This window comes from Meles meles, chromosome 10, assembly GCF_922984935.1.
Source record: "Meles meles chromosome 10, mMelMel3.1 paternal haplotype, whole genome shotgun sequence".
Classification (NCBI taxonomy): domain Eukaryota; kingdom Metazoa; phylum Chordata; class Mammalia; order Carnivora; family Mustelidae; genus Meles; species Meles meles.
In genome coordinates, this window is record NC_060075.1 from 68,521,390 (window position 1) to 68,534,940 (window position 13,551).

General features: G+C 49.7%; 1 long non-coding RNA gene across 1 annotated transcript in view; it reads left to right on the forward strand.

The window, feature by feature from the left end:
* LOC123952032 overlaps positions 1-13,551 on the forward strand; it is a 34,647-nt gene that overhangs the window by 498 nt on the left and 20,598 nt on the right. The gene's annotated exons all lie outside the window — the stretch shown is intronic.

The following is a 13,551-nucleotide window of genomic DNA, read 5'->3' on the forward strand; positions in this document are numbered from 1 at the left end:
AGGTGGCTGCAGAAGTAGCAGCTTGGACCCCATTTACATACTGTGCGTAGCTCTGCAGCAGCGGCTTATGCTAATTGATTTACTTAGCTCCCAGCCCGGGGTCTCCAGGCGTCGCCAGGCTAGTTTGCCTTTTTCTTTTTCTTTCCTTTCTCCCTTCCTCCATTTTATCACATAACCTGAAGCTCGCTGTCCGTGGATTTTCTCCAGGGTTCTCAGGGCAGCAGCCTTTACTCTCCTCTACCCTCCCTTCCCCAGCCCGCCGCGCTTAACTTCTTGAGCCTCGGGAGCCGGTTCAGTAACTCTGAATTCATTTTTAAGTGGCGTGCCTTGTTCCCCTTCTTTTAACAAGAGGTGCACTTTAATACGTGAACCAGTAACCCGATCCACGCGTTTACAAATCGTCAGTGAATTAAAACAACAACAAAAAAAGCTTCAAGGAAAATGAAAGGTGGGCTGGGTAAGGGGGAGATGTGTGTAGGGTATGTATATGGGGGGGCAGGGGGGAGGTCAGAAAAAGAAAAGCCCCCCCCCCCCCGTTCTCCGGCGGGCTCTCGGTGCACCCGGGCTTCGCGCCGAGCTTGTTGGTAATGTCCTCAAAGCTAGCAGGTAGATGTGGCAGTTTTATTGCTTTATACCCTGCAGCTTGCTGTTAACACGGTGAAGGCGTTTCTCTCCCCCCGCCCCCCAATCCCGTGCATGTCTCTGTTTCTCTCTTTATGCTCGCAGGTGCACCGCTTTCCTTGGTGGCTTCCCCAACTCTAGCGGCACCCGGAGCGGGTCGGGTCGTGGCGGGACCGAAGAAGGTCCCCGCACTAAACACCAGATCCAGGGCTCAGCAACCCCTATTTGCAATGCGTTTTTTTCTCCCCTTGTTAATTCCCAAGGAAGCCTGGCTGAACTTGGCGGCGTTGTAGCTGCAGGACTGTCATCCCACTAGCGTTAGAGGATAGACCCCCGGCACTGTGTTCCACGGGAACAAGTGTGCAGCTACACCGAAGTAGCTGTTGTCGCCAATGGGAAAGGTCCTGCTGAGCACCAGATTGAGCTCAGTCAGTCGGGCTGGGGAGCGGAGCGGGTGGAGGGGTCTCTCCCGCCTCGGCTGAGGTGAGGTCTCAGTGCGAGGGGCTGGATAGAATACCCCACTGCTTGAGCGTCCAGCTTTCCGGTCGGTCCCGGGAATAGCTGACCAGAGAGCGAGTCCGGCCCCACACAGTGTGCCAAGGTGGCGCGCAGCTAGTGACTGCCACGTGTGGCCTCTGCCACCAGTCTCCGCTCGAGGAGTTCGGTGCAAGGTGGCTGGCTCCCGCAGGGGCCGCTCCCCTCACGCGTTTCTCCCCAGGGCCCCCTGCATCTCGGCTGCCGAGTCCTTCGCCCCGTGTCGTGGGCAGCGGTCATGAGCCAAGGCGAGTCACCCCTAGTTTGCTCTAGTCCAGCGCGCACCTCCGGCCCTTCGGAGAAACCAGAACCCTCGGATTCTTCAGGGCCTCGCAGCGAAGCGCACGCTTCCGGGGCTCCAACCGCCCGCCGGGCCCTGGCTTCTACCTCTTTGTCTTTCGGGCTGGGGATTCCCGGCCAGCCCTTGTGGGGTGGGAGGAGGTGAGCAGGAGAGTTCTGCGCGGTCTTTATCATTCAAAATAGAGGCAAAGCGCGCAATCTGGAAGAGTAGAAGGCCAAAGGCTCTTTTAGATCCTGTAATAGGTGAGGGTCCTATTCACCAAGAAGTTTTAAAGAAGGCAGACTTTGAGGCCTAAGCTGCTTTTTGCTTTTAAGGGTGTCGAGGTTTGGGGGCTTGTGTTCTAGGTGTCAGTGTTATTTAGAGAAAAATAACGACTGTCAATATAAGACCGCGTGGGTCAAGGAGCCCAAGGCCACTGTGGGAGGGCTGGGATCTCTGCGCCGGAAATTTCCCTGCTGTTTTAGCTCTGGAGAGGTATTAGCCCGCTCGCTTCGGCCAGGGAATGGGGTTGGGTGCTGCGGAGGGTTCGCAGCCTCTGCGCCCTGCAGAGGTGCATTCAAGCCGGGCAGGGCCCGGTTGGGTTTGGTTGCTAAGTTGGGCTCAGTTATCACGTTAATTCTAAGGAAATTAGACCTCAATAAATAGCCTTTGAATTCAAAGAAATAACTCGGTATTGATTTACATAGCCATGCTAAGAACCCCCTTCTCAAGCGGAGACATTGGTGGAAAAAAAATTCCTGCTAGTCTTTTCCCCATTCAATGTAAAATTCTGTTTGTGTACTTGTGTAGGGAAAGGGTGCTTGATATCCTGGAAACCCAGGCACTCTTTTCCCCTCCCCCACTGCACACACCTGGGAAAGCTTGGGAGCAGAACAAGAGAGCTGCCTCTTTCCCTTTCTTAGCCCAAGTCAGTGATGTTCTGTTCAGGAGTAGGCAAAAGTATCAGACAGTGCAAGAAAGCACTAAGATTGTGGCATTATTTTCTCCAGTTACAAACCATAATGCCCATATTAACACCCTCCCCTGCCAGGATCCCCAAAATCCAGCTAAAAAGTGGGCCCTGTTTACTCCACACCCAGAAAGAAGCTCATTAAAGTCTGGAAATAGCATCTCCCTCATCTCTCCAGTCCAGAGTCCCAAGAACAGGTAGCTCAGAGGCTCCAACATGGATGGCACTGGTCTACCAAGGTCAGTGATGCCCACTGGGAGCGTCACAGACTTTTTCTAGACTGTTCAATTCGGAGAATATTAATGAAGCATGTTCTAGCCTAGAGGCTCCTGTTCTAGTTCTTTTCAAACCTGGGCTCCAGGGAAGTTATAAAAGCAAAGCCAACCAGGTCCTCAAACTCAACACCTTTGCCTCTCCCTGACCCCGTTCCCAGAGTGTGCTCTCATAATCTGCATTCAGAGCTTTTGTAAGGGAGGGGGCCAATATGCTGGGCCTACAACATATTCAAGAGGGAAAAACATGTTTCTAGCGCCCTCAGTTTGGGGATTGTATACAGAAGTCTACCTCCCTCTCTCCCTCCCTTCTTTCCTTCCTTCCTTCCCTCCCCACTCTTTCCCCCTCCCTCTCTCTTTCTTTCTCTTTTATCAAGCATAGGACCCCACTCCCTAATACACAGATACTCTTCTTTCTCTCAGTCCGGGGCGGGGGAGGGGGAAGAACTCAATAATGTTTAAACATTTAGATGAACACAAAAATAAGTAGTGTTATTTATCTTTTTTAACCTGTTGGATAAACCAAGGCTGAGCTCCCCCACCCCATATTTGCCCTGCTGGGAAATGTAGCAGGGCAAAAGGGGAAAGGATAGGGTGTTAGAAGTCAGCTTTAATCAAGCCAGTCTTTGGAAACTAGGACCTCCTGACCATTGGAGGATCAATGCAGCCCTGGAGCAGCAGGGAAGAGCAGCAACAGGAAATGGGAGACTATTTTTAGGATAATAAGGAGTTAATATAGCTGGCCAAGCCTCTTCCTAAATGCCTGGAAGCCTCCTCTGTTTTAATTTCTTCATCCCTTCATCAGCAGTAACATAACAAAGTCACAGCAAACGCCTCAACATGAAGGGAGAGCCAGGCTTAGGACAGCTCTTGAGGAAAACCTGGGGTGGAAAACATCCTCTTGCTATCATGTGAACTCTTAGATGCTTCTCTTGTTACAACAGAAAAAAAAAAAAATCAAAGCATTAGAGAGAGAGAGTTGTATCTGAACTATCCTTGTGATAGAAATGCTCTGGTGATTTTCATATTCATGCCTATTTATAGGCACTTCGTAGCCCCTTTATTTCATAACATCCTAATAAAGGGAAAGGTAATTTATTAGATTTTTAGCAAAACGTTCCTTAGGGGACAACCTATTGCAAAGCTGAGGGGGTTGTTTGTTTGTTTGAACACATTCTCTCACCTGTGCCCTTTCTCTTTTCTTTTGCTCAGAGCAAATCTGTTCATACACAACTCTAGGAGAAAGAAGGCCCCCTTTCCATCCTACCCAGGGGAATGAAATAGTATTCTTCTTTAGGTTTCAGGAATTTTGTGCAGAGAGCACCCCCTATCTCTGCCAAGGGAGGCTCCCCGCCCCACAGAGCTTAAAGCCTTTGCTTCTTTAAATACTCACTGAGAGTTGGGTCCATTTGGATACGTTTGGGTTCATATGTGAGTGCCATTTTTCTTCCCACGTGCTTTGTGGAGGGGGATACAGAGAGAATATAAAGAAGTAGGGAACATACAAAGGGAGTTGAAGAATACAAGAGAGTGAACAAGAGAGAATGAGTGTGAATCTGCTTCATTTGGAGAGTACCATTCTTGTCATCTCCTCCATCAGGTTCTTTAGAGACTGCTGTCCCACAGTGTTAGTTGCACAGCTAATAAACCCAAGTCTGACACAAGCAGCCTGCTTTGCTGTGGGGGCTGGGGAATGGCTAGATTCAAATCCCTAGTGCCCACCCTTAGCGTTCTCTGCCAGACTTTTCTCCCCATCTCCTCCCCACCCCTGAGCCTGCTTTCCCCTCAAACACCTAGCGCTTCACGCTGCTCCCTCTAACAGCTGCGAAGGCGAGGGGGAGGACCCTTTAAAAATTACAAAGGAGGTCACCCTCCCCCGACAAATGAACCCTTTTAAGAACGAGCCTCTGGAGGCTCAAAGGTCTTGGGCCCAAGAGTTAAAAAGCAAGCGTAGTGTTTCAGGATTTCGGTGCAGCAGTCCCAAACAGACAGGCAGGCGTCCAGGGCTCTCTTTGGGGCTGGGGTGAAAGAAAGGACGGGGGAGGGCAGGAGCCGGGAGGGCGGGCAGAAACAGAGGGCGACAGGAACGCCCGCGTCCGCAGCTGGCTCCCACGCGCCGCTGTCTTCGGGAACGGGGGGCCGGATAATGGAATTCAGGAGGCAGAGATCCTCCAAGAGCCAGCCACTGTCTTGTACAGATTTGTAGAGAAACCCTCACTGTAATTAAAACCGTACAGTCAGATTAATTCAATGTGTTGCTCGGGAGCGTTTTTAATAGTAAAAATCCGCTTTAAAATTGAATTAGGGTCGAAGAAAATTTCTGCGAGACTCGCTGGATTTGCCAGCTTTCATTGAAGCCAGCCCGAGCTGGACTTTGGCGGGGGCTGCACAGTGTCGCCCCCTCCCCCTTCCGAAGCCCGAGACTGGGGTGGGATGGGGGCGGGGAGGTGGAGGGGGGGCGAGGGGGCGCTGATCAACAAGGGGTGCTAGTTTGGACTGGATTCCGGGAGGCCCGAGCCAGGCCCAGACGGAACTCAGGGCCTGCAGTTACTTCTCTGAGGCTCCGCAGACTTTTGACACCCAGGACTCCTCCCCACCCTTTCGCTAAGTTTGCTGCTCAGGTAGGGTTCCGGGAAAGAAGAGAGCCCTGCTGTATCTTGAAACAATTTCCCACTGTGGCTTCCCGCGTGTGGCAGAGGTTGGAGCCCTCCCTGTTTGGATGCTGGAGTGACAGGAGAAAGTTGTGGTTCTTTCCACTCTCCCCATCCCCCTTTCACTTCTTGAAAGTCTTCCAAAAATTAAGAGTAATATTTCAAGCGCGCTGTCAAAATGTCTCCCAAGCTTTGATTTGGCTTGCCGCCCCCCCTTTTCTCCCTTCCCACCCCTTATCCTTTGCGTCTCGGTGGTTGTGAAATGCACGTTAGTATTATTAAGCTTTTCCCCTTTAAGGTTAGACACCTCAGAGTTGAAAACTTGCTCCAAAGTTCCTAGAAGAGGTGGCGGCAGAGTGCTAATCGAAAGGCTCTCACGTCAGACCTGCTGCAGTGCGGGTGGGGGGATGGGGAGATGGGAGGGGGAGGGGGAAGGGCTGAGGGAGCTGGACCCCGCATTTTCCAGAGAACAACCCGGTTTTCAGGGGCGCAGAAATGGCCTCAGTTTCCTCCTTCCCTCAAGGACTTGCCATTGCGCGCCCGCATACACACACACACACACAACCTTGGGACAAAAATTCCCTAACGAGTTAGTCACATCAGGCCTGAGAAAACAAAAACCGCTGTGGGTCCCTGCTCCTCCGGCAACATGCGCAGACGCTTTAATTGCCGCAAATTGTCACTCTGTCCCCTTTTCATTTTCTCGCTCCTTCGTTTATTTTTAGTACACTTCAAATGCCTACACACATCCCTAGTAAGGAGAGAGCGGAGCAATTATTGCCTTTGCCTTCGGGGCCTGCTTTGCCAATCATTGAATGGGGATGGAGTAAACAGGGCGAAAAGCGAGGCGCGTTATTGGTCTTGCTTATTTCAGGTGGAGGGCGGTAAATAACTCTCGCAACCGCGCCACCCCCTCCTCGTTTCTTGGGTCCCAATTATCTAGAAGAAAGGAGATGCGGCTCCCTCCCTCCTCCTCCCCATTACACCCCACCCCATGTGAGCTAACTTTTACTAGAATCCTGCAAATCCCGCCAGAATTGGCGGGTTCCTCGGAGAGCAGTTAGGGAAAGAGAATTCCGCAGGGACCTAGCTCTTAATTCTGTATTGAATAGAAAGGCGCAGCGTGCGCAGGCACCTTCCCCGCCCCCATGCAGGGAAACAGGGTCCTTTTTTCTCTGAGGGCTACGCCAGTGATAGATGCCCCCAGGTAGGTTATAGAGAACCCTCCGGGGGTCCTTCCCTGTCTAGAGAGGCTTTGAGGTTGGTTGGAGCAGTTTGGGACAGTCTGTTTGGGTGGCTATCGATCGACATTGCTGTTGTTCTAAATATTAGCCAGGAATTCTTAGGGATGAACTTTAAATTTTGAGATGAAGTGTTGGTGTTGAACGCTGGTGAGGCCACTCTGCACCCAGAACCTCTTCACTGTCTTTCCCAGGACCGGCACAGCGGCCCGGGGTGGGGAGGGAGGCAGGTGTCTGTAGCAGCAGCCGAAGGGTGGGTATCTGGCGTCCTGCAGAGGGATCCGAAACAAATCAGTGCGGGATTAACTCGTCTGTCTGCTGAATTGTCTCCAACTGCAAAAGCTGCGCAGGTCGCGCCTGCCTGGGCGGGTTCGGGTTACTCGCCCGTCCGGGGCGCGCTGTCGCCTCGGTGTCCCGGCCAGGGCTGGCAGGCCGTCCCGGGACCTGTCGGGCGCCTGGCCGGCTTGGCAGGGCGTTTTAAAAGAACGCAGCGAGTATGAACTTCTCCATTCTCACACACACCCCCTTCCTATTTCTTTTTTATGAAAACATTTACAAGAAATCTAATTTCAGATTGTGGAAGTAAATTTCATGCTAGGATATATTTTACAAAACATGTAATCTTTCCGGCCGAAGACGTTTAATTAAAACCATACTTTGACAAGTTGAGTTTCAAAGCGAATTCACGCTAGCGTAGAAGGCTAATTCATATTCAAGATGCAACCTGTAGTCCTGTTGTTTGAAAACGCCAGCCAGGGCAACACGCGCTGGATCTGCTCGCTACCTGCCCAAGGGCCCCCAGGACTGGAGAGTCCCGCGCTTTGTCCAAAGCCTCCCACGCTAAGACACTCTCCTGCGGACCGGCTTGGTCTAGCTGCCAGGTCTTGAGGAGCTAAAGGAAGGCTTCCTGGAGCACTTTTAGTGTCCTTAGAATAACTCCTTCGGGATGGTGGGGGGTGGGGGTTGTGGGGTGGGAGTGGTTGGAGACCCCGCACACTAATCCGGAGGTAGGCAGGAAGACCTGGAATCCGGGCACCGGGCACCACAAGAAGTCTCAGTGGGATTGACAGTTGCAAGCCCCCAGCCTCCTTCCTGTTCCCTGACTGACCTGCTAGAGAAAAGGGATCCTCCCCCCTCCAACCCCGCCAAATCTCCATTTCTGGTGACCCAAAAAGGGTGGGTTTTGTCCTGCTCCAGCTGATCTATGGGACATCTCCCTCAGAGTTCTCATGGAAGAGGTAGTTAGTGTTGGCTTCTGAAGCATCACAGTGTCAATTGTATTTTTGTAGTCTCAATAATCTTCCTCCTTACCTTCCTTTGCCATTTCCCTATAAATTGACCAGCCCCAACTTTTATGGGAAAGACATACTCCCAGTTCAGCTGGTTTACCAGCAAGCCCTACTGGCTAACGGCCAACTGTATCTGTTGGGAAGGCGGGAGCCAGTAGGTACCCTAAGGTGCACACTGATGGGAGAGAAAGAGACTATAAGATAGTCTGGGTTAGAGTTGAGGATGCCTGTAAACTGCAACTCCAGAGGCTGAAACTGTGGCCCAGGCATGGTTCCAGGTCATTATCTTGGGTCTACAACTCCGTGTTCCCCTCCTGACCTCCAGCCTGCTGGTCTTTTCTTCTGTTAGAAGTAACTGTGAGTTGTCATTAAAGTTAGACTCATGGCTGATCTGAAACCTGCCTCAAAAAAGAAGCTGGGACATGAATTTGAGACTTATGTTGGTTCAATTTTACTCAACATGCTCAAAAGAAAAACCTTTTATAGCAGCCACTCCCAAGGCAGGGAAGAAGGATTTTGCTTCAACTGGGGACAGTGAAAATTATTGATTACCTGATGGACTTTCTTCTAGGCCTATAGTTCCTTTCAGATGCACCCTTATTTTCCATAAAGCACAAAGATAAGTCAATTATAAGAAAAAGCCTAAAATCTAATGCTCAAGATGGACTTTCAACACATGGCTATCCCATCTTGAAACCTCTTGGTTTTATGGGGTCAGCTTAGGAGAAAGCTTCATTTTTGCAAAGACAACCCCCACACACAATTGTGGTAAAGTTTTTTTTTGCTCTTTACAGAGACTGCCAACTGGCATTTCTGGTTTCAGTGAGTACCTCAGAAAATAGACATGGATGCTGGCAGCTAAATGCTTAACAGTATGCTAATTTAATACTTACTGGTCAAATACTATTGATCTTAGGTGAACAAGTAAGACCTTGAAGTCACTCTAGCACCTTGCATTTGGGAGGGTTGGCTGGGGTGGGACTCTGGTTCACACTCTTAAAAAAAAAAAAAAAAAGTTATGTGATGATTGTAGGCCTGGAGGGTGAGAAAGAAAGACCTAAGAGACAAACAGAGGCACTGCTGGAATGGTTTTATCATTGTTTGAGCTGAGCACTAAAAAGTATGTATCTGACCGAGTGCATTTGAAGCCTAATCCCATGTTGGAGACTTGTGAATTACACAAAAGGGGAGAGGAACTGCACATAATAATCCCCACCTGTTTTATTTCAGTGATAGGAACAAGCAGTTTTCCTGTCACAGACAGGAGCGCTCTCAGGGGTGTTGGAGGCTCATTTGTGGGCAGTAATTCTGGCAGGGATATATGGTGGGAAGACTACGGGGTGGTTGGTAACTGTCAGGAGGGTGCTGCAGAGAGGGCGGACAGCAGTGTTGGTGTGCAGAAGGGGCAAGATAGGTAATATTTCCCAGCTGGCCCACCCCTTCTGCAGCCCCAGAGAATCAACCTCATCATTTCCAGCCTCAGAGCTTGGGTAGAGGTGAAAGAGGCCCATACAGGCAGGAGATTTATGTCACTTCTTTATCTTTCTAGTTCCTTCTGCCCTTCTATAATTAGCCCCACTTCGTAGATGTGGGAGCTAACACATGGACCTCAGTGCATAGACCACTTTGGTGTCTGGGAAAGGGAGAAGGATGGAATGTAGGTGTTCTAGCTTCCCATCTCCCAGGCAACTGTGGGGGCTGGTCATGGAAGTGGAGAAAGAGTTGGGTGTGGGGTTGTTTTCCCAAGCCAGGCTTGTACAGGGTAATGTCTCTATTTCTGAGGCTCCTTCGGTCCATGAAGTAGGTGGGATTTTCATGTGACTTGAAAAGGTTGGAGAGATTCAACATGGGGCAAAATCTCAGGACTCCAAAGGCAGCAGTCGCAGGATTTCTGCACTTCCCGCCCCTGTTCTTTGAACAGACTCCTTTCTCCTGTCTTCTAACTTTCTCTTAAATTCTGAATACTTTAACCCTTGCTTGTAGTAAGTGTATTTGTACTTCTAAAATGTGTCTTTTTCCCACAGAAATCTAGCGTGCCAAGGCGAGAATCGATACTAAAATACCCTTTTTATTTTTAAAGTGGGTGTTAAAGGCCTATTGCAGGGGAACCGCGATGTCAATGTGACCCGGAGACGCAGTTGAGATCGGGATTCTATTGGCTGCCACCGCAAGGCCCAGGCTCTGCACAGTTGGCTCACGTGTGAGCCTCATCATGCAAAGCCTAAGGCTGAGGCATGCGCACTACATGGGGGGGGGGGGGGGCCGGGAGTACCGCCTTCTTCTCTTACTTAGGACCAAGACTTCCAGATGCGCAATAATTAGGTTTCCTCATTAAACAAAGGTTTCCCCATCATACCCCTCCTCCCACCGTTCTCAGCAGGGAGAACTCCTTACAAACCAAGCTGATTATCCTCACCCCCCCCCAACCGCACGCCCCAATCTCTGATATCCAGACTACAGCTTTTACTTCTTAGGGTCTCCCCGCATTTTAGGGTCCTTCACATACCTCTCCATTATTCTTTTTCTTTGCAAAGGTCAACTTTAAAGGATATTAAGATGTGATTCTCTCTTCATTTGAGGTCCCCTCCCTCATCTCTCCCTCTCAACGAGATAAAAAAGTTCCCTAGCGGTTGGTCTGACAGGAAGAGGGTCAACATTGCTGCTCCCCGTTCCTTTCCGCGTCCACCGCCTCCCCCAACATCCTCGGACCCCCCCCCCCCATGTGGGTTTCAGTCCAAAGTGCAGGAGCACGGATGGACCAAGAACTTGATGGGCACTAGAGCCAGGCACCAGTCAAGCTGGACCGCACACCCCCAGGCACCCGACCCGGTGGCAAAGAAGCTCAAAGCCAGCACCTGCGAGCCGGCTCGCTCGCCTGTGGGCTGCTGCTCTGCGGCTCCGAGCCCCCACCTCTCGCGAGAAGCGCGTGACTGGGGGAACGCCTGCAGGGGAGTCCTCTAAACCTCTCCAAGACCCCCTACGCGGACGCGGGGACCCCAGGGATCCCTCTCCTTGGAACAGAATGGCCTTTTCTGGAAAGGGATCTCAGTGGGCGAGAAATAGCCACCATTACGTTCAAAGCCTCCCGCGGGAAAGCCCCGTGTCTCTGCTCAGAGCTCTGGCAGACAGACCCGCGTGCGGCGTCGCGCGGAGGACCGCGCCCACACGCGCTCCCGGAATCGCCGTCAGCTCATTCTCCCTGGCAGAAACCCGCATCGCTCCTCTGGCGTTCAATTACTCTTAGCTTACCTGCAGGGCGAACAGATTTGTATTTTTCCACCAAAAAAACCCTCTTGCCCTGGCTTCCCCCAGATTTCCCCTTCCCCCTCATCCGACCTCAGCCCAAAGAAGGGCGAGGTAGCAGTTTGATTCTTTGATATGACACAAATAATTGTTGCATCATGTAACTTCCTGAATCTTGGTTTTAATTTGCAGTGAACCAAACAAAGATATTTGCAATTTTAAAATAAGCACTCGATTTAATAAATGGGAACATTGTGCAGGGAAGACTATGCCCCCCCCCCCCCCCTTCAGAAGACGTTATTAGCTCTGACAGCATGCCGCTCAGGTTTGCGGAGAGGATTTTGTAAAGGGATGACAGACAGGAAGGCCAGCAATCATGGGCTCCTTGGGCTGAAGCTTTTTTTCTTTCTTTCTTTCTTTCTTTTTTTTTTTTTTTTATCAGAATGTTCTGTTCGATGCCATTTATCCTTGATGATAGAAAATTGCGCTGTTGCCAGGACGCTGCTGCTTGCCGCTGAAATAGAGGGCAGGAGCCACATTTCCATTTTCCGGCTTGAAAGCTATTCAAATGAATTTGTTGGGGGGGGGGGGACGTCTAGCATAAACAAATGAGAATAAATCGAGTTCCCCTTTCCATTCTTTCCTTTAAATGGGTAGCTGTTCATTTCTGAGATAAAGATTTTTGTTCATCAGTGTTTGGGAATACCTGGGAGATAGTGTAAGCCAACGTACAATTTATTTTGATGTTCTTAAAGTGACTAACCACATAAACATTTAAAAAGAATCCATGTCTAAACATATATAAAGTATAAGAATTATATATACATAGATCCCGTACATACATACCTTCACACAATTCCAAAATACAATGGGAGATAGACTCTTTCAGCGGAGTTTCAAGCAAATGTAATTTGCAAGCAATGCTGGCTGTTGGTAGTTATGGCCTTCTTCCTTGCGTAGATATAGGAATTGTTAGATGGATAATTTTTTAAAGCCCTCTCCCATGTTATATATTTCGGACTGCTATACAGTTTAATTGCCCCTGTAGATCTTAACTGATTTAAACACCCTCCCCTCCCCCAAAGTGATAAAAGTCAGCCTTTGTTACCGGTTTCTCTCAAGTTAATTTTCCAAATTTACCTTTAAAGTTATCTAAGCAAATAGAAGTCAGAAGAGTTGGTGCACCGGACTTGTAACCGATGTGAAGAGGCTGGAGCCTGCACCTCCCTTCCTTAGAATTTCGATTTTCTGTTAGCTTAAAAAGATCACATATTAATAGGGAACATAAGGAATCATGTTCAAAATATAAAATTTTAAAAATGAGAACTTTAAAAATACAGCCCATGAGAATATGTAAACATCAGCAATGTCTTGGCAGAAACTATAAAACTTGTAGGGCTCCCAATTCATCTTAATAACTGAACAATAACTTTTACTGAATTCTAGCTCTGTTTTGTTTCAAAGTCAGATATCAGCGGTTAGAAAATTTTCAGCAATATATAGCCTTGTACTTGAGATTTCAGCTGGTATTTTAAACTTCGGGGGGAAAAAACACCTTGCAATATTTTAAAACTTAAAGTTTTTTAAATGAATCGTGGGTCTCTAACTACTGTCCTTTTAGCTACAGGATGGTTTCCGAGTGCTAGACCACCGCTGTGCAAACCGGGGCTGCAGAGCGAATAATACTGTAAAAACAGAGGGAGAGGCGGAGGGTGAGTTGATGCTAATGTTCCGAACTTTTCCAATAGAATTTTCGGGCAACTCCCTCAGCCAGCCAGGGTTCCTAGTTACCGATTCCTGAACAATCCTTACTCAACTGAAAATTTCCTTGTTAACAAATTAGCATGATAATGAGAAAACAATTATCAACGCCGTCAGATCTAGCTAAATAAAGCAAGGAAACGGCCTAGGAAAGTCCAATTTGCTAGTGTTTGTTGTGATTAAAACAACCGGAGGTGAGTGTAGCGTGTTTAGGCACTGAAGAAGAGTCCTCCCCTTCCTTATCTTGGTCCTGGGAATTGTGTTCTGGACAAAAAGCTTCATCCGCAGGCTGCTTTTCCAGTTGAGCCAATTCACCAGGTTCCTCATTGAATTCCCCTCCAGGTAGGCGCTTGGGGGCGGGCAGCGGGAGTCCGGCGCCGCCGGGACGCTGAGGCAAAGGCTGGAGCGCTCGGGCGGGGCTGCAGCAACTGCGGCAGAGGAGACCTCCCAGCCCCGCACCCCTGGCCCTGGAAGGAGCCTGACTTCAAGCCCCGCACTGTGCGGCACCGGACGGGCGCGTAATGGATGTTACGCAAAAGGAGGTGGAACCTCGTTGGGTGTCAGGGCGGGGATACACACGCAAGGACCCCCTTCCCCGGCGTCGGGTCCTATCTAGACCTTTATCCGGCTCTATTCTGCCGAATCTTCTTTTCCAACCAGTTCCTGGGCTTTGGCCACGTAGAGTGCCT